General features: G+C 39.3%; 1 non-coding gene across 1 annotated transcript; it reads left to right on the top strand.

Annotated features, from left to right (window-relative positions):
- Window positions 1–792: 792 nt before the first annotated feature.
- Window positions 793–896, top strand: LOC148545515 (small nucleolar RNA R71). The gene has a single exon (XR_015901349.1). It is a non-coding gene; the product is annotated as a small nucleolar RNA R71 (small nucleolar RNA).
- The last annotated feature ends 19,840 nt before the right edge of the window (window positions 897–20,736 follow it).

The following is a 20,736-nucleotide window of genomic DNA, read 5'->3' as shown; positions in this document are numbered from 1 at the left end:
GAACCGCTTGTCCCAGGGGCTTGCTTAGTCAAATACAAAATTTGATTTTCTAGCTTCTGGATGGCAGCTCCTTGGTTTTGCAAGTTAGAATTTACTTCTTCCTTAAAAGCTTTCAATTCAATTATGTCTTGGCTCATGGTTGCAAGCATTCCTTCTATCCGGTTTAATTGATCTTGAAATTGTTGGTTCGGATTAGGTTGGGTATGTTGATTATTTTGGCCATGATATGATGATTGGGGGTAAGTGTTTTGTGTGGCTTGGTATGATCTTTGGTTGGAGTTTTGGTATGTGGAATTGTTATGTTGGTTGTGGTTGTAAGGTTTGTGGTTTTGTGGTTGGGTTTGTTGGTTTCCCCACCCAAAGTTTGGGTGGTTTCTCCAGCCTGGGTTGTAAGTGTTGGCATGTGGATCATATGATTGCCTTTGTTGGTTTCCCACATAGTTAACCTCATCCCATTCACCTCCTTCAATGCCTACTTCCTCTTGATCTTGTGTGTGTATTGCAGCCACTTGCTTTGTTTCTAATTGCCTGGTAAGCTCTGCTAGTTGCTTGGCAAACACCTTGTTTTGGGCTAGAATTGTATCAACCTGGTTCAGCTCCATGACTCCCTTAGTGTTGTGCCTTTCTGATGCATAGTAGTACTCATTCTCAGCCACTGTCTTGATCACTTCAATGGCCTCTTCCACAGTCTTTTTCCTGTTCAATGAACCTCCTGATGAATGGTCTACAGCCTTCCTTGATTCATAAGAGAGCCCATCATAGAAGATGTGCAGTTGAACCCAATCATGGAACATGTTTGGTGGGCATTTCCTTGTCAAGTCCTTGAATCTCTCCCATGCCTCGTAGAGAGTTTCACCATCTTGTTGTCTAAAAGTTTGAACCTCAGATCGAAGCCTATTGACCTTTTGTGGAGGGTAGAAACGTGCCAGAAACTTGCTTTCCACCTCATCCCATGTTGTTAGACTCCCCCTTGGGAATGATTCCAGCCACTTAGCTGCTTTGTCCCTAAGTGAGAATGGGAACAAAAGCAGTTTATAGGCATCTTCCTGGACTCCATTGGACTTCACAGTGTCACAAATTCTCAGGAATTTTGTGAGATGTTGGTTTGGGTCTTCATTAGCACTTCCTCCAAAGGAACAATGATTTTCCACAAGTGATATTAGCTGTGGCTTGAGCTCAAAATTGTTGGCCTGAATGGGTGGTTTCTGGATGCTACTACCACAATTCCCAGAGGTTGGGTTTATGTATGAACTAAGAACCCTCCTCTCAGGGATGGCATTGTTTCCATCAGCTCTCTCATGGTTGTGAACTTCTCTATCCATGTTGAGATCTAAAGCTTCCTCAAAATTGTCCTCAGATTCTCCTTCAGATTCCTCTTCTCCCACTACTCTCTTCCCTCTTGCTTCCCTTCTAAGTCTATGAAGGGTCCTCTCTGGTTCGGTATATGGAGGAGTTGATGTCTCTCCTCTTCTACCTGTCATACAAGAACACAGCTCAAACACAAACAAGTGAAATACTCTTGGTTAATGGAAGAGTATGGTTAGCTCAATTGAGGAATTAATTCAAACAGTTAGTGAGTCAGTGAGTTAGTTGCATGAATTTAAAGGCATAAAGAAGGAAAGCATGTAACCAAGTGCAGAAATTAAAATTCGACAAGTATCTAGAACAGAATTAACAAAGCAATAGAAAATTGCTCAATCTAGTTAGCTTCCAATTTGAGAATTGTCAATCGAAAACCAATCCCCGGCAACGGCGCCATAAACTTGATGCGCATAAACGTGTTATGCTACGATTTAGGAAATTGCACGATCGGCAAAATTCCTTCCGGCAAGTGCACCGGTTATCGTCGTCAAGTAAAAACTCATAATAGAGTGAGGTCGAATCCCACAAGGATTGGTTGAGTGAGCAATTCGGATTAGAAGTGTGTTCTAGTTGAGCGGAATCAAGATTTGAGATGAGAATTGCGGAATGTAAAATTGGCGGGAAAAGTAAATGACAAGAAAATTAAATGGCTGAATCTTAAATTGCATGAATTAAAGAGCAGAATGTAAATTGCTGAAATTAAAAGGGAATGGGGATGATTGCAAGAATTGAATTGCAGAATGTAAAGAGAAAGTGGAAATCAGAAATGGGGAATTCATTGGGTTTAGGAGATATTGAAATCTCCGAATCAAAACATGTATATCTCTTCCTCAACCAATGCATTCATTGAATTTTGCTTGGCAATCTTATATGATTGGATCCCAATTCCTTGGCTCACCAATGCTCTCTAAAACAAACAAATTCCCAATCCCTTGGTTTAAATGTTCATAAGAAGAGATGATGCTTGATCACTGATTATACCACACAATTTCATGAACCACAATTTGGTAGGATTACATGTCACAATATCCATCCAAACCCCAATCCAATCCACTGTGAGAAAGCTTCTCTAGCATGAATCCTCCATTCCTTTCCCAAGGCTCCGAAGGATTCCAAGTATGAGTAGTTTCTTTCCCAAGACAACTACTCAATGGAATTAGATCGAGAAGCTTTCTAACAAAATTCAAGAGAAAAGATTGAAGAAGAAGATAAACTATTATTGATTCATTGAATTACAATAGAGCTCCCTAACCCAATGAAAGGGGGTTTAGTGAATCATAGCTCTGAATTCAATTACAAAGAAAAGGAAAACTAGCTAAAAGTGAAGTAAAAAGTCCCTCTAACTTAACTTCTATCCTATTTATACACTTTCTATATTGAGCTTCAGTTGTGCTTCTTGGGCTTTGAGGCCTCTCCTTGCCTTCCTTTTGCCTTGGGTTTATGATCCATAATCTTGATGAGGTTGTTGATCCAAATCCTGTAACATTTATTGAGCCAACTTAGTGATAATCAAATAATGACACATGACTCAATAAATTGAGATTTCAAACTCATCAATCCTTCAGGCCCAATCCCATAAACCATGATATTCAATTGGGTTTCATACCAAAGTAAGTTTAAGTTAATATTTGTGCTCAAAGACTAACTTAAATCACAATATTTTTGGCCCAGAAACCTTTTTCAAGAGTGGCGTTTAAGTTGTAGTTTAAGCTTAAACTGCAGCTTAAACGCCAGACACTTCCAGTGAGGCCTTTTGAAGAAGCACGTTTAAGCTTCAGTTAAGGTTAAACTGAAGCTTAAACGTGGAAATGGAAGAAGGTAGCCCTGGAGAGTCATGTAGTCGAACACGTTTAAGCTTCAGTTTAAGGTTAAACTGAAGCTTAAACGTGGGGATAGGAAGGGCAGCCCTGGAGGTCGAACACGTTTAACCTCCAGTTTGAGGTCAAACTGGAGGTTAAACGTGGAAAAGGGTGGAGGCATACTGGAGGTCGAACACGTTTAACCTCCAGTTTGAGGTCAAACTGGAGGTTAAACGTGGAAGCTTAGAATGGTGGCACTGGAGGTGTCGAACACGTTTAACCTCCAGTTTGAGGTCAAACTGGAGGTTAAACGTGGAGATGGAGAGAGCAACCCTAGAGTGGAAAAGCTATCGAACACGTTTAAGCTCCAGTTTGAGTCAAACTGGAGCTTAAACGTGGAATGGCTCCCTGGTACTCTTCCTGGTTCTGGCGTTTAACCTCCAGTTTGAGGTCAAACTGGAGGTTAAACGTGGAACTCCTCCCTGGGTGGCATACTCATTCTGGCGTTTAACCTCCAGTTTGAGGTCAAACTGGAGGTTAAACTTCAATCCCAGCATTTCTTATCCTTCATGATTTTGGCGTTTAAGCTCCAGTTTAGGCTTCAACCGGAACTTAAACTCCACATGTGATATTCAAGCTTCCTTTATTGATTTTGTTGCTTCCTTGCTTAGCCTCTTCTTCCCTGAAATCATCCAAACAATTGCATCAAAGTCTTGCAAAATTTCATGAGAAATCTTTCATTCATAGCATTTAAGTAATATAACTAAAACTCATGGAATTTGCATCAAAATCATATTGTTTGGATGGTTCATTACTTTGTTCTTCATTTAACCATTTTTGGTTACTTTAAGCTCAAGAAAATGCATAAAACAACTAAAACTAACAGAAAAATGCTAGTGAAACTAGCCTATGATGCCTTGGCATCAAAAGTCTTGAGGTGGTGTATATGAAAATTGTGGTACTTGGGAGTATTGGTGTTGGAATGGTGGTGGCTCTATGTATGGTTCATATAGTGGTTGGTATGGTGGATATGCGTTAGGGTCATATAGGGGTTGGTGCATGAAATTGTGATCTCAATGGCGCCAAAAACTTGGTACGCACTATCATAATCTCAATTCTTCTTCACAACTTCGCACAACTAACCAGCAAGTGCACTGGGTCGTCCAAGTAATAAACCTTACGTGAGTAAGGGTCGATCCCACAGAGATTGTCGGCTTGAAGCAAGCTACGGTCATCCTTGTAAATCTCAGTCAGGCGGATTCAAATGGTTATGGGATTTTGATAATTAAAATATAAATAAAATATAAAATAAGATAGAGATACTTATGCAATTCATTGGTAAGAATTTTAGATAAGCGTATGGAGATGCTTTGTTCCTTCTGAATCTCTGCTTTCCTACTGCCTTCATCCAATCATTCATACTCCTTTCCATGGCAAGTTGTATGTTGGGCATCACCGTCGTCAATGGCTACCTCCCGTCCTCTTAGTGAAAATGGTCCAAATGCGCTGTCACCGCACGGCGAATCATCTGTCGGTTCTCACTCATGTTAGAATAGGATCCGTTGATCCTTTTGCGTCTGTCACTACGCCCAGCACCCGTGAGTTTGAAGCTCATCACAGTCATCCCATCCCGGATCCTACTCGAAATACCACAGACAAGGTTTAGACTTTCTGGATCTCAAGAATGGCTGCCAATAATTCTAGCTTATACCACGAAGACTCTAATCTGAACCAGGAGCCCAAGAGATAAACTCTCAAGCTATTGTAGATAGAATGGAAGTGGTTGTCAGGCACGCGTTCATAGGCGAGAATGATGATGAGTGTCACAGATCATCACATTCATCAGGTTGAAGTACGAGTGAATATCTTGGAATAAGAATAATCTTGAATTGAATAGAAAAATAATAGTACTTTGCATTAATTCATGAGGAACAGCAGAGCTCCACACCATAATCTATGGTGTAGAAACTCCACCATTGAAAATACATAAGTGATAATAGTGTTCATTGGCTTCGGCCCCAGAGAGGGAACCAGAATGACCAAGACCTCGAATACAATAGTAAAAACTCCTATTTATACTAAACTAGTAACTAGGGTTACAGAAAATAAGTAAATGATGCAGAAATCCACTTCTGGGGCCCATTAATGTATGAAAACTTGTCTCTCAACAAATTTTCCTTCGGCAAGTATACCAAATTGTCGTCAAGTAAAAACTCACAATAGAGTGAGGTCGAATCCCACAGGGATTGATTGGTCAAGCAACTTTAATCAAAGGAATGTTCTAGTTGAGCTAAGCAGAAATTGAGTTGAGATTTGCAGAAAAGTAAATAGCAGGAAACTAAATAACAGAAAATGTAATTGCTGGAAGTAAATGGCATAATGTAAATGACGGAAAGTAAGTTGCAGAATCTTAAACGGGGGTTTGGGAAAATGAACATAAAAGTAAATAGCAGAAAGTAAAGATAATGGGTAAGATTAGAAATGGGGGATTCATTGGGCTCAGGAGATGTTGTATTCTCCGGATCAAGTTCATTCTCATCTCTTCCTCAATCAATGCATTCATTGATCTCCTTGGCAATCTTAAGTGATTGGATTCCAATTCCTTGGTAATTCAATCTCTCAAATCTTGATCATTAGCCAATTTCTTGGTCTAATTGCTCATGAAAAGAGATGAAGTATGGTCACTGATTATACCACATGTATTCCCAAATAAAAGTGTTGGTAGGATTATATGTCACTATATCCATCCAAACCCCAATTTGGTCCAACATGAGAAAGTATTTCTAGCATGATCTCTTCATTCCTCTTCCAAGGTTCCGAAGAGATCCAAGTATGAATAGCTTCTTTTCCAAGACAACTACCCAATTGGATGAAGATTAAAAGCCTTCTAGTAAAATCAAGAGAAAAGAAAGAAGAAGAATAATGAAAACTATTATTGATCCATCAAATTACAACAGAGCTCCCTAGCCCAATGAAAAGGGGTTTAGTTGTTCATAGCTCGGGAAATGGAAGAAGATAAAGAAGAATGCATTCTCAAATTAACTAGAAATTACAGAGAAAGTAAAATATACAGAGTGTAGTTCTCCAAAATTCCCAGGCTCTTTTACTAGTTCCAAACTACTCCTATATATACTACTCTTCTTATCTTCTAGTTGGCTCTTCAAGTCTTGGATATGGGCCTTTGATCTTAAGTTGAAGCAGTTACAATTATTAGTGGGCTCAGCTTTGCTTGCAGAAAAAGTGTGAGTTAGGCATGGACGTTAGTTAGGATGTTAGTGGTGTTAACGTTTAGTGAAAATGTGGGTTCGAGAATGTTAGTAACGATCACCTTTTTCACTAACGTTCCAAACCAACAACGATCCACATTAACTTCAACATTAGTGGCACTAACGTGATCACTAACGTTGCCTCTTGGTCCTTTGCAAACGTTATTGGCATTCACCTTTTCCAATAACGTTGCTAATTGCCTCTTTTCCCCGCGTTAGAGTTCACGTTAATTAGATTAATGTGGCCACTAACGTTGTGGTAATTGCCATCTCCAACGTTAGTGACAAAGGTGAGTGTCACTAGCGTTGGCCTATCACTCCTTGCTCCACGTTACCCTTCACGTTAGTGGTCTTAACGTGACCACTAACGTGGGCAATGTGGGCCTAGTCCAACGTTACTGACAAAGGTGAGTGTCACTAACGTTGGAAATTTCTTCCTCCTCCCACGTTAGAGTTCACGTTAATTAGATTAACGTGGCTCTTAACGTGGCTTATGTATGGCCTTTTGGAATGTTAGTGGTGTTCACTTTTACCACTAACGTTGGAGCTCCTCTTTTCTTTCCACGTTAGCACCCATGTTAATGTAACTAAGGTGGCAACTAATGTAGGCTATGATGGCTTTTGTAGGCGTTATTGGCGATCACTTTTCTCATTAACGCCACAAGCTTATGCCCATTCCACGTTAGTGGTCACGTTAATTAGACCAACGTGGCTACTAACGTGGCTCTTCCTTGCTTCCTTTGTCCTGAAATAATGCAAATAAAGTGCATCAAAGCTCTATTCCAAGTCATGAGATCATGAATTATCGAGTTTGTCATTCAATTCATGCATAATTCTCATGAAATCATGTAAAGTTCACAATGTTTGCTTGAATCAAGATGTAAGTGTATTTCTACCCAAAACTTGCTTATTTACTAAGAAAATGCATCAAACTACCCTAAAACAGTAAAGAAAAGGTCAGTAAAACTGGCCAAAATGCCCTGGCATCACAACACCAAACTTAAAGCTTGCTTGTCCCTAAGCAAGTACTGAAACATCAGAATGATTAATGAAAGAACGAGAGAAACAAGTTCTTGTTATAGAAGTAAAGCTCTTGGTTTATGGGGTTTCATGCATAGCAACTTAGGTTCATTCCTTTACTGGTTTCCAGGTCCTTATCATGCTCTTGAATACTTGCTTGATTGCATCCTATGAGATCCTTATTCTTTGATCCTCCCTTTTTTTTCTCAGGGTTTATTGCATCCTTAGGCTAAGTGCTCTGTGAGGGGGCAACTCTTTAAAGTAAGCTTTCAGCCAACACTCCTAAACCAGTTGGTTCAAGGTGCTAGGTGTTGAAACACCCCTAAGGATTTACTCCCTCAAGTCTCTCTCCGCCATACATGCTCACTACAGGCACATGGTTTGTTATTTTCTTTCTTTGAGGCCTTGGTGTCCAGCACCTCTTTGGGTTACTAAATGTTCTGTAGCAAAAGTTGCTCTTGATAGTGTACTTTCAGCTGACAATCCCGGGTTAGTTAACCCAAGTTACCAAGTGATGAGGTGATGAGCGGATATTTTATACACTTTTTGGGGTTAATTTCATGTAGTTTTTAGTATGTTTTAGTTAGTTTTTAGTATATTTTTATTAGTTTCTAGGCAAAATTCATATTTCTGAACTTTACTATGAGTTTGTGTATTTTTCTGTGATTTCAGGTATATTCTGGCTGAAATTGAGGGAGCTGAGCAAAAATCTGATTCAGGCTAAAAAAGGACTACAGATGCTGTTGGATTCTGACCTCCCTGCACTCGAAATGGATTTTCTGGAGCTACAAGAGTCCAAATGGCGCGCTCTCAATTGCGTTGGAAAGTATACATCCAGGGCTTTCCAGCAATATATAATAGTCCATACTTTGCTCAAGGATAAATGACGTAAACTGGCGTTCAACTCCAGTTCCATATTGCATTCTGGCGTTAAAAGCCAGAAACAGGTTACAAGTTGGAGTTAAATGCCTAAAACAGGTTAAAACCTGGCGTTTAACTCCAAATACAGCCTAGGCACGTGTAAAGCTCAAGTCTCAGCCCCAGCACACAACAAGTGGGCCCCTGAAGTGGATTTCTGCACTATCTATCATTGCTTATTCATTTTCTGTAAACCTAGGTTACTAGTTTAGTATTTAAACAACTATTAGAGATTTATTTTGTACCTCGTGACATTTTAGATCCGAACTTTGTACTCTTTGACGGCGTGAGTCCCTAAACTCCATTGTTGGGTGTGAGGAGCTCTGCTGTGTCTCGATAACTTAATGCAATTATTTCTATTTTCTATTTAAACACACTTGTTTCTATCTAAGATGTTCATTCGCACTATATTATGATGGATGTGATGACCCATGACATTCATCTCTCAACCTATGAACACGTGACTGACAACCACCTCCATTCTACCTTCGATTGAATGAGTATCTCTTGGATTCCTTAATCAGAATCTTCGTGGTATAAGCTAGAATCCATTGGCAGCATTCTTATGAATCCAGAATGTCTAAACCTTGTCTGTGGTATTCCGAGTAGGATTCAGGGATTGAATGACTGTGACGAGCTTCAAACTCATAAGGGTTGGGCGTAGTGACAGACGCAAAAGGATCAATGGATCCTATTCCAACATGAGTGAGAACCGACAGATGATTAGCTGTGCGGTGACAGCGCACCTGGACCATTTTCATTGAGAGGACGAATGGTAGCCATTAACAACGGTGATCCACCAATACACAGCTTGCCATAGGAGGAACCTTGCGTGCGTGAAGAAGAAGACAGGGGGAAGCAGACATTCAGAAGATAAAGCATCTCCAAAACTCCAACATATTCTCCATTACTGCATAACAAGTATTTATTTCATGCTCTTTTATTTTTCGCACCTCAGACTGATAATCATAATTAATCTCTTGACTAAGATTTACAAGATAACCATAGATTGCTTCAAGCCAACAATCTCCGTGGGATCGACCCTTACTCACGTAAGGTATTACTTGGACGACCCAGTGCACTTGCTGGTTAGTGGTACGGAGTTGTGAAAAGTGTGAATCACAATTTCGTGCACCAAGTTTTTGGCTCCGTTGCCGGGGATTGTTCGAGTTTGGACAACTGACGTTTTATTTTGTTGCTTAGATTAGGAAAATTTTTCTTTTTGGTTTAGAGTCTTCTATTGTTGTTTTTGGTTGAAAATTTTTTTTATCCTTATTTTCTCTTTTTAAATTTTTAAAAAATTTTATAAACTGATAATTGAGTTTTTCTATTTGAGTTTAGTTTCATATTTTAAGTTTGGTTTCAATTGCATGTTTTTTTTTATTTTGTTTAAATTTTCGAATTTGTGTTCATTGTTCTTTCTTAATCTTCAAGTTGTTCTTATTTATTTCCCCTGTTTGATCTTTAGTTTTCCTTGTTTTGTGATTTTTCTTGTTTTTCTTGTGCATTTTCGAATTATTAGTATCTAAAAAAAATATATTTATTTATTAAATACCTTATTAAAACACGTTAAATTTATAGCTCAATTGGCTATAGCGTTGTGCTTATATTCTTGGTAATTGGCTATCTTCTTTTTAAAACTTTTTCAAAAATAATTTTTTTTTGAATAAATCTTGTGCCAAACTTTAAGTTTGGTGTTCTCCTGTTAACTTTTCTTTAGTTTTCAAAAATTTTATTTTGGTTTTCTAAAAATTTTAAGTTTGGTGTTCTTTCTTCATGTTCTTGTTGTTCTTGTGAGTCTTCAAAGTGTTCTTGAGTCTTCCTTGTGTTTTGATCTTAAAATTTTTAAGTTTGGTGTTCCTTGGTGTTTTCCCTCCAAAATTTTCAAAAATAAGGAGCATTAGATCTAAAAACTTTAAGTCCTGTGTCATTTTATTGTTTTTCTCTTTCCTCATTAAATTCAAAAATATCTTTTCTCTTTATTTTAAATTTAATTTTCGAAAATTACTTTAAAAAATTCAGATTTTTATTTTAAAATCAAATCCTTTCAAAATTCAAAATCTTTTTTAAGAATCATATACAGAGTTTTTCAAATCTTCTCAATTAAGCAATTATTCTCATTTTCAAATTTATTTTTCCCTTGGTTTTCGAAATTTACATTTTAAATTTCTAATTATTTTATTTTATTTTATCTTATTAATTTTATTTATCTTAATAATTTGGTTTGTTCTACTTCAATAAAATAAAAACAAAAATATATCTTCTTTACAATTCACATCAATTTCATTTTATCCATAATGGATCTAAGTTGAAATGAACAGTCCAGAAGTACTCTGAGATCATATGCTAATCCCACTACTGCTGCATATGGGAGTAGTATCTTTATACCCCCCATCAAGGTAGGCAGTTTTGAGCTAAATCCTTAGCTCATTGTCACGGTGAAGCAAAACTGCCAGTATTTCGGTCTTCCACAGGAAGAACCTACTGAGTTTCTGGCACAATTCTTGCAAATTGTTGACACAGTACATGACAAGGAGGTAGATTAGGATGTATACAGACTGTTACTGTTTTCGTTTGCTGTAAAAGTTCAAGCTAAAAGGTGGTTAAATAACCAACCCACAGCAAGCATAAGGACATGGAAATAGTTATCAGACAAATTCCTGAATCAATATTTCCCTCCAAAAAGGATGACACAGCTAAGGCTGGACATCCAAGGCTTTAAACAAGAGGATGACAAATCCCTTTATAATGCTTGGGAGAGGTAGAGAGGGATGCTAAGGAAATGCCCCTCTGAAATATTTTCAAAGTGGGTGCAATTAGACATCTTCTACTATGGGCTTACAGAAGGAGCTCAGATGTCCTTAGACCACTCAGCTGGTGGATCTATACACATGACGAAAACAATTGAAGAGGCTCAAGAGCTTATTGATATAGTTGCCAGAAATCAGCATCTGTACATAAGCAGTGAGTCCTCCATAAAAGAAGAAGTCAAAGCAGTGTCTACTGAACTTGGTCCTCCAGAACAAGTTGCCGAACTCAATCAACAATTGTGTTTTCTAACAAAACAGCTAGCAAAATTCAAGGAGATGCTACAAGACACTAAAAATGCTAATAAAAATATGGAGGCACAATTGAATCAGATAAAACAGCAATTATCAAAGCAGATAACAGAGGAGTGCCAGGCAGTTCAATTAAGAAGTGGGAAAACATTAAATACCCCACTTCAGAGCAGCAGAAAGCCAAGAAAAGAACAACTGACAGAGGATGAGCAAAAAATTATCCAAAATCCCTCTGAGGACAGTAAGGGCCCAGAGAGGAACAACTCTGGCGTTCAAACGCCAGAAAAGGATGCAAGGTTGGCGTTAAACGCCCAACCCACGCACAGTTCTGGCGTTCAAACGCCAGGAACAGACAAGGAGCTGGCGTTAAACGCCAAATGGAAGCTCAATTATGGCGTTCAAACGCCAGAAACAGGTAGGAAGTTGGCGTCCAACGCCAATCAAACTTCCAACCCTGGCATTCAAACGCCAGTGAGGGATCAGACACACACAAGTGCTGATAGTAACCCCTCTAAAAAGGCTTCTCCAACCACTTCTATAGGAAATAAACCTGCAGCAACCAAGGTTGAGGAATACAAAGCCAAGATGCCTTATCTTCAAAAACTCTGCCAAAAGGAGCAGGATAAGCAATTTGCTCGCTTTGCAGACTACCTCAGGACTCTTGAAATAAAGATTTCGTTTGCAGAGACACTTGAGCAAATACCCTCTTATGCCAAGTTCATGAAAGAGATCTTGAGTCATAAGAAGGATTGGAGAGAAATTGAAAGAGTTCTCCTCACTGAGGAATGCAGTGCAGTCATTCTGAAGAGCTTCCCAAAAAAGCTTAAAGATCCCGGGAGCTTTATGATACCATGCATATTAGAGGGTGATTGCACCAAGACAGCTTTATGTGATCTTGGGGCAAGCATCAACCTAATACCTACATCCACTATCAGAAAGCTTGGTTTAACTAAAGAAGTCAAACCAACTCGGATATGTCTCCAACTTGCTGATGGCTCCATTAAATACCCATCAGGCGTGATTGAAGACATGATTGTTAGGGTTGGGCCATTCGCCTTTCCCACTGACTTTGTAGTGCTGGAAATAGAGGAGCACAGGAGTGCTACTCTCATTCTAGAAAGACCTTTCCTAGCAACTGGATGAACTCTCATTGATGTTCAAAAGGGGGAAGTAACCCTGAGAGTCAATGAGGATGAGTTTAAGTTGAATGCTGTCAAAGCCATGCAGCATCCATACACACCAAAAGACTGCATGAAAGTTGATCTTATTGACTCTTTGGTAGAGGAGATCAACCATGGCTGAGAGTCTCGAATCAGAGCTGGAAGACATCTTTAAAGATGTTCAGCCTGATCTGGAGGATTCAGAGGAATTGAAAGAGCCTTTGGAAATTCCTCAGGAAGAGGAAAAACCTCCTAATCCCGAGCTCAAACCATTACCACCATCCCTGAAATATGCATTTCTGGGAGAAGGTGACACTTTTCCAGTGATCATAAGCTCTGCTTTAAATTCACAGGAAGAGGAAGCACTACTTCAAGTGCTAAGGACACACAAGACAGCTCTTAGGTGGTCCATAAGTGACCTTAAGGGCATACGCCCAGCTAGATGCATGCACAAGATCCTATTGGAGGATGATGCTAAGCCAGTGGTTCAACCACAGAGGCGGTTAAATCCAGCCATGAAGGAAGTGGTGCAGAAAGAGGTCACCAAGTTATTGGAGGCTGGGATTATTTATCCTATTTTTGATAGCCCCTGGGTGAGCCCTGTCCAAGTTGTCCCCAAAAAGGGAGGCATGACAGTGGTTCATAATGAAAAAAATGAACTGGTTCCTACAAGAATAGTTACAGGGTCGCACATGTGTGTTGACTATAGAAGGCTCAATACAGCCACCAGAAAGGATCATTTTCCTTTACCATTCATAGACTAGATGCTAGAAAGACTAGCAGGTCATGATTATTACTGCTTTTTGGATGGCTATTCAGGCTACAACCAAATTGCAGTAGATCCCCAAGATCAAGAAAAAACAGCATTCACATGTCCATCTGGAGTATTTGCCTACAGAAGGATGCCATTTAGGCTGTGTAATGCACCTGCAACCTTTCAGAGATGCATGCTCTCTATTTCCTCTGATATGGTGGAAAAATTTCTGGAAGTCTTCATGGATGACTTCTCAGTATATGGAGACTCATTCAGCTCCTGTCTTGATCACCTGACACTGGTTCTGAAAAGATACCAAGAGACTAACCTGGTTTTAAACTGGGAAAAATGTCACTTTATGGTGACTGAAGGGATTGTCCTTGGGCACAATATTTCGAACAAGGGAATAGAGGTGGATCAAGCTAAGGTATAGGTAATTGAAAAATTACCACCACCTGCCAATGTTAAGGCAATCAGAAGCTTTCTAGGGCATGCAGGATTATATAGGAGGTTTATAAAGGATTTTTCAAAAATTGCAAAACCTCTAAGCAACCTGCTAGCTGCTGACACGCCCTTTGTGTTTGACACAGAGTGTCAGCAGGTGTTTGAAACTCTGAAAGCTAAGCTGGTCACAGCACCAGTCATTTCTGCACCAGACTGGACATTACATTTTGAACTAATGTGTGATGCCAGTGACCATGCCATTGGTGCAGTATTGGGGCAAAGGCATGACAAGCTTCTGCATGTCATTTATTATACTAGCCATGTTTTAAATGATGCCCAGAAAAATTACACAACCACAGAGAAAGAATTACTTGTAGTGGTTTATGCCATTGACAACTTTAGATCATACTTGGTAGGATCAAAAGTGATTGTGTACACTGACCATGCTGCTCTTAAATATCTACTTACAAAGCAAGATTCAAAACCCAGGCTCATAAGATGGTTATTGCTTCTGCAAGAGTTTGATATAGAAATAAGAGACAGAAAAGGGACAGAAAACTAAGTGGCTGATCATCTGTCCCGAATAGAGCCAATAGAAGGGGCGTCCTTTCCCTCTATTGAGATCTCTAAAACCTTTCTGGATGAGCATTTGTTCGCCATTCAGGAAACACAGATATTGCAAACTATAAAGCTGCAAGGTTCATACCCAAGGAGTACAGCAGGCAACAAAAGAAAAAATTAATTACTGATGCAAAGTACTACTTGTGGGATGAACCCTATCTCTTTAAGAGATGTGCAGACGGAATAATCTGAAGGTGTGTGCCTAGAGAAGAAGCACAGAAGATCTTATGGCATTGCCATGGGTCACAATATGGAGGCCACTTCGGAGGTGAGCGAACAGCCACCAAGGTCCTCCAATGTGGCTTCTACTGGCCTACCCTTTATAGAGATTCCCAAGAGTTTGTACGTAACTGTGATAGTTGCCAGAGAGCTAGTAATCTGCCTCATGGTTATGCCATGCCTCAACAAGGAATCTTGGAGATTGAGTTGTTTGATGTATGGGGTATTGACTTCATGGGGCCTTTCCCACCATCATACTCAAACACTTATATTCTGGTTGCAGTGGACTATGTATCCAAATGGGTAGAGGCCATTGCCACACCCACTAATAATACTAAGACAGTGCTGAAGTTCCTCCAGAAACATATCTTCAGCAGGTTTGGTGTCCCTATAGTACTAATCAGTGATGGGGGCACCCACTGCTGCAACAAACAGCTTTACTCTGCCATGGTACGGTATGGAATTAACCACAAGGTGGCAACTCCATATCATCCACATACAAATGGGCAAGCTGAAGTCTCTAACAGAGAACTAAAAAGAATCCTGGAACGGACTGTAAGTACCCGTAGAAAGGATTGGGCAAGAAGCTTGGATGATGCTCTGTGGGCCTACAGAACAGCATTCAAGACTCCTATAGGGACCTCTCCATACCAGCTTGTGTATGGTAAGGCCTGTCATCTGCCCGTGGAATTGGAGCACAAAGCCTACTGGGCAACCAGATTCTTGAACTTTGATGCCAAATTAGCTGGAGAAAAAAGATTGCTCCAGCTGAATGAGCTAGAGGAATTCAGACTCACTAATTTCGAAAATGCCAAGCTTTACAAAGAGAAAGCAAAAAGGTGGCATGACAGAAAGCTGTCATCTAGGGTCTTTAAACAAGGACAGAAGGTTCTGCTGTTTAACTCTAGACTCCGGCTATTCCCCGGGAAACTGAAATCCCGGTGGAGGGGACCATATGTGATTACAAGTGTATCACCATATGGCTATATGGAGCTTTAAGACATTGATTCTAATAAGAAGTTCATTGTTAATAGACAGCGAATCAAGCATTATCTTGAAGGCAATGTTGAGCAAGAGTGCTCAAGGCTGAAGCTAGATTAAAAGCTCAGCAAGGTTCAGCTAAAGACAATAAAGAAGCGCTTGCTGGGAGGCAACCCAGCCATTAGCAAAACTCTTTCTATTATTTTATTTTATTTTATTCTATTTTTTGTTTTATTTATTTTTAAATTAAGTAAGTTCAATATTAATAATCTTCAAGGTAAAGAATCAATTGCATAAGTTCACAGGGTTACAGAAGGATTCAGAGCACAAAACAGTAAAAAGAAGCTCACTGGTGCAAAAAAGCCAGTAAGAGCTATTTTGGGCGTTAAACGCCTAAAAGGAGCATATACTGGGCGTTTAACGCCAGTAGAGATAGCCATCTGGGTGTTAAACGCTAGAAAGAAGCAGCTTCTGGGCGTTTAACGTCAGATTTACAGCATCCTGGGCGTTCAGAAAAACGCCCAGTGACAAAGGAGTTTCTGCCGTTTAACGCCAGCTAGAAGCAACAGCTGGGCATTAAACGCCCAGACCAAGCACCAGTTGGGCGTTAGACGCCCAAAACATGCAGCAGTTGGGCGTTTAACGCCAAGATTGTGGGGAGTAGGTAATTTCGTTTTCAATTCAAATTTTTTCCATTTTTCATGTTTCAATTCATGATTTCTTGCATAAACATGTTACAAATCCTAATTTTTCAAATCTTTTTTCAAAAAGATATCAAATGTATCTTAATTCTAAACATAAACTTTTTTTAATCCTCTTCAACTTCTTTTCAAATCTTTTTCAAAACAAATCTATCTCTCTTCTTCAAAAATCTTTTCAACTCATCAATATCTTGTTCAAATCTTCACAATATCTTTTTCAAAACAAAGCTATCTTTTTCAATTATCTTTCATATTATTCATATCTTTTAAATTTTAAAGTGCATCCTTTTCCTATCATACTTATCTTTTACAAATCATATCTTTTATTATATCTTCTTCAAAATTTTTGAAAACCCACCCCCCTTCCCTTTAAATCCTAGTTCGGCCTCCCCCCTCCTTCATAGTTCGGACTTGGCTCTCCTCATATCCTACTTCTTTCCTTTCTTTTGGTTGAGGACAAGGAAACCTCTAAGTTTGGTGTGTCTATCCGTGATCACTAAGCCAATACCCACTAAGATCATGGCTCCTAAGGGAAAACAAACCAACTCAAAAGAGGAGATCTCAAACCAGTCTCCAGAGGCTGGCTGGACTTCATTGGGCGCTCTATACTGCCCACTAGCAACTGCTCTGAGGTCACCATCAGAAGAGCAGTGATGATTCATTTCATTATGCTGGAAAAAGAAGTGGAAGTTCATCAGCTAATTGCTTGTGAGCTCTACAAAATTGCAAACAAGAACTCTAAAGATGCCAGATTGGCTTATCCAAGCTTGGTCTCTCTGTTATGTAAAGATGCTGGGGTAAAAATGGGAGTAGATGAGTATATCTCAGTTGAGCAACCAATCACCAAAAATTCTATAGAAGGACAACAAGTGCAGGATGACCCCATCAAGAGGAGAGCACAGGAGTTCCTCCTAGAAATCCCTCAAATTGAATACTAGGAGCGCCTAAAAGCATCAGTCACCAAGTTGCAAGAAGCTGTGGATTAACTGAAAGAAGAACAGCAAAATCAAAACAGCATGCTCTGCAAACTGCTTAGAGAATAAGAAGAGCAAGGGTGTGAACTGAAGGAACTGAAGCGCCAGAAGCTATCTTTTGAAGGGCCAAGCACTCCACAGACTAAAGAGGCATCCACATCCCAAATTCAAGGTTGTTGAGTTCTAATCTTAGCCTTAACTCTGTGATAATTATTCTTATTAGAAATTTACCTTAGAAGTCATATATGAGTAGTAGTAATCAGTATATCTATTTTAATTTTATCTCCAATTAAGCTATAATTTATTTTTCTCATCATCATCAAACATGAATAAAATAGTAGATTTTTAGAATAAGGAGGCAATTTTTTCGAGTTCTTAATAAGGAAAATTCTAATTATCTATATGTGGTGGCAATGCTTTTTGTCTTTTGAATGAATGCATGAACAGTGCATGTTTTTGATATTGAATTTTATGAATGTTAAAATTGTTGGCTCTTGAAATAATGATGAACAACAGAAATATTATTGATAATTTGAAAAATCATAAAATTGATTCTTGAAGCAAGAAAAAGCAGTGAATACAAATGCTTGCAAAAAAAAAAAGCAAGGGTTAATTAGATTAACGTTGGCCACTAACGTGGTGGTAATTGCCATTTCCAACGTTAGTGACAAAGGTGAGTGTCACTAACGTTGGCCTATCGCTCCTTGCTCCACGTTACCCTTCACGTTAGTGGTCTTAACGTGGGCAATGTTGGCCTAGTCCAACGTTAGTGACAAAGGTGAGTGTCACTAACGTTGGCAATTTCTTCCTCCTCCCACGTTAGAGTTCACGTTAATTAGATTAACGTGGCTCTTAACGTGGCTTATGTATGGCCTTTTGGAACGTTAGTGGTGTTTACTTTTACCACTAACGTTGGAGCTCCTCTTTTTATTTCACGTTAGCTCCCACGTTAATGTAACTAATGTGGGCTATGATGGCTTTCGAAGGCATTATTGGCGATTACTTTTCTCATTAACGCCACAAGCTTATGCCCATTCCACATTAGTGGTCACGTTAATTAGACTAACGTGGCTACTAACGTGGCTCTTACTTGCTTCCTTTGTCCTGAAATCAAGCAAATAAAGTGCATCAAAGCTCTATTCCAAGTCATGAGATCATGCATTATCCAGTTTGTCATTCAATTCATGCATAATTCTCATGAAAACATGTAAAGTTCACAATGCTTGCTTGAATCAAGATGTAAGTATATTTCTACCCAAAACTTGCTTATTTACTAAGAAAATGCATGAAACTACCCTAAAACAGTAAAGAAAAGGTCAGTAAAATTGGCCAAAATACCCTGGCATCACAACACCAAACTTAAAGCTTGCTTGTCCCTAACCAAGTACTGAAACATCAGAATGATGAATGAAAGAACGAGAGAAACAAGTTCTTATTATAGAAGTAAAGCTCTTGGTTTATGGGGTTTCATGCATAGCAACTTAGGTTCATTCCTTTACTGGTTTCCAGGTCCTTATCATGCTCTTGAATACTTGCTTGATTGCATCCTATGAGATCCTTATTCTTTGATCCTCCCTTTTTTTTTTCTCAGGGTTTATTGCATCCTTAGGCTAAGTGCTCTGTGAGGGGGCAACTCTTTAAAGTAAGCTTTCAGCCAACACTTCCGAACCAGTTGGTTCAAGGTGCTAGGTGTTGAAACACCCCTAAGGATTTACTCCTTCAAGTCTCTCTCCCCCATACATGCACACCACAGGCACATGGTTTGTTATTTTCTTTCTTTGAGGCCTTGGTGTACAGCACCTCTTTGGGTTACTAAATGTTCTGTAGCAAAAGTTGCTCTTGATAGTGGACTTTCAGCTGATAATCCCGGGTTAGTTAACCCAAGTTACCAAGTGATAAGGTGATGAGCGGATATTTTATACACTTTTTGGTGTTAAATTCATGTAGTTTTTAGTATGTTTTAGTTAGTTTTTAGTATATTTCTATTAGTTTCTAGGAAAAATTCATATTTCTAGACTTTACTATGAGTTTGTGTATTTTTCTGTGATTTCAGGTATTTTCTGGCTTAAATTAAGGGAGCTGAGCAAAAATCTGATTCAGGCTGAAAAAGGACAGCAGATGTTGTTGGATTCTGACCTCCCTGCACTCGAAATGGATTTTCTGGAGCTACAGAAGTCCAAATAGTGTGCTCTCAATTGCGTTGGAAAGTAGACATTCAGGGCTTTCCAGCAATATATAATAGTTCATACTTTGCTCAAGGATAAACGATGTAAACTGGCGTTCAATGCCAGTTTCATGTTGTATTCTGGCGTTAAACGCCAGAAACAGGTTACAAGTTGGCGTTAAACGCCCAAAACAGGTTACAACCTGGCGTTTAACTCCAAAAACAGCCTAGGCACGTGTAAAGCTCAAGTCTCAGCCCCAGCACATACCAAGTGGGCCCCAGAAGTGGATTTCTGCATTATCTATCATAGCTTATTCATTTTCTGTAAACCTAGGTTACTAGTTTAGTATTTAAACAACTTTTAGAGATTTATTTTGTACCTCATGAAATTTTAGATCCGAACTTTGTACTCTTTGACGGCATGAGTCTCTAAAATCCATTGTTGGGGGTAAGAAGCTCTGCTGTGTCTCGATGACTTAATGCAATTATTTCTGTTTTCTATTCAAACACGCTTGTTTCTATTTAAGATGTTCATTCGCACTTCAATATGATGGATGTGATAACCCGTGACATTCATCACCATTCTCAACCTATGAACGCATGACTGACAACAACCTCCATTCTACCTTCGATTGAATGAGTATCTCTTGGATTCCTTAATCAGAATCTTCGTGGTATAAGCTAGAATCCATTGGCAGCATTCTTAAGAATCCAGAAAGTCTAAACCTTGTCTGTGGTATTCCGAGTAGGATTCAGGGTTTGAATGACTTTGACGAGCTTCAAACTCACAAGGGTTAGGCGTAGTGACAGACGCAAAAGGATCAATGGATCCTATTCCAGCATGAGTGAGAACCGACAGATGATTAGCCGTGCGGTGACAGCGCACCTGGACCATTTTCATTGAGAGGACGGATGGTAGCCGTTGACAACGGTGATCCACCAACACACAGCTTGCCATAGGAGGAACCTTGCGTGCGTGAAGAAGAAGACAGGGGGAAAGCAGACATTCAGAAGACAAAGCATCTCCAAAACTCCAACATATTTTCCATTACTGCATAACAAGTATTTATTTCATGCTCTTTTATTTTTCACAATTCAGACTGACAATCATAATTAATCTCTTGACTAAGATTTACAAGATAACCATAGATTGTTTCAAGCCAACAATCTCCGTGGGATCGACCCTTACTCACGTAAGGTATTACTTGGACTACCCAGTGCACTTGCTGGTTAGTGGTACGGAGTTGTGAAAAGTGTGAATCACAATTTCGTGCACCATAAGGCACCCCTGAGA

The sequence above is a fragment of the Arachis ipaensis genome, chromosome B9 (assembly GCF_059453495.1).
Source record: "Arachis ipaensis isolate K30076 ecotype BB chromosome B9, ASM5945349v1, whole genome shotgun sequence".
NCBI classification, from domain to species: domain Eukaryota; kingdom Viridiplantae; phylum Streptophyta; class Magnoliopsida; order Fabales; family Fabaceae; genus Arachis; species Arachis ipaensis.
The sequence above is the reverse complement of the archived record's forward strand: the minus strand, read 5'-3'. Positions and strand labels throughout refer to the sequence as shown.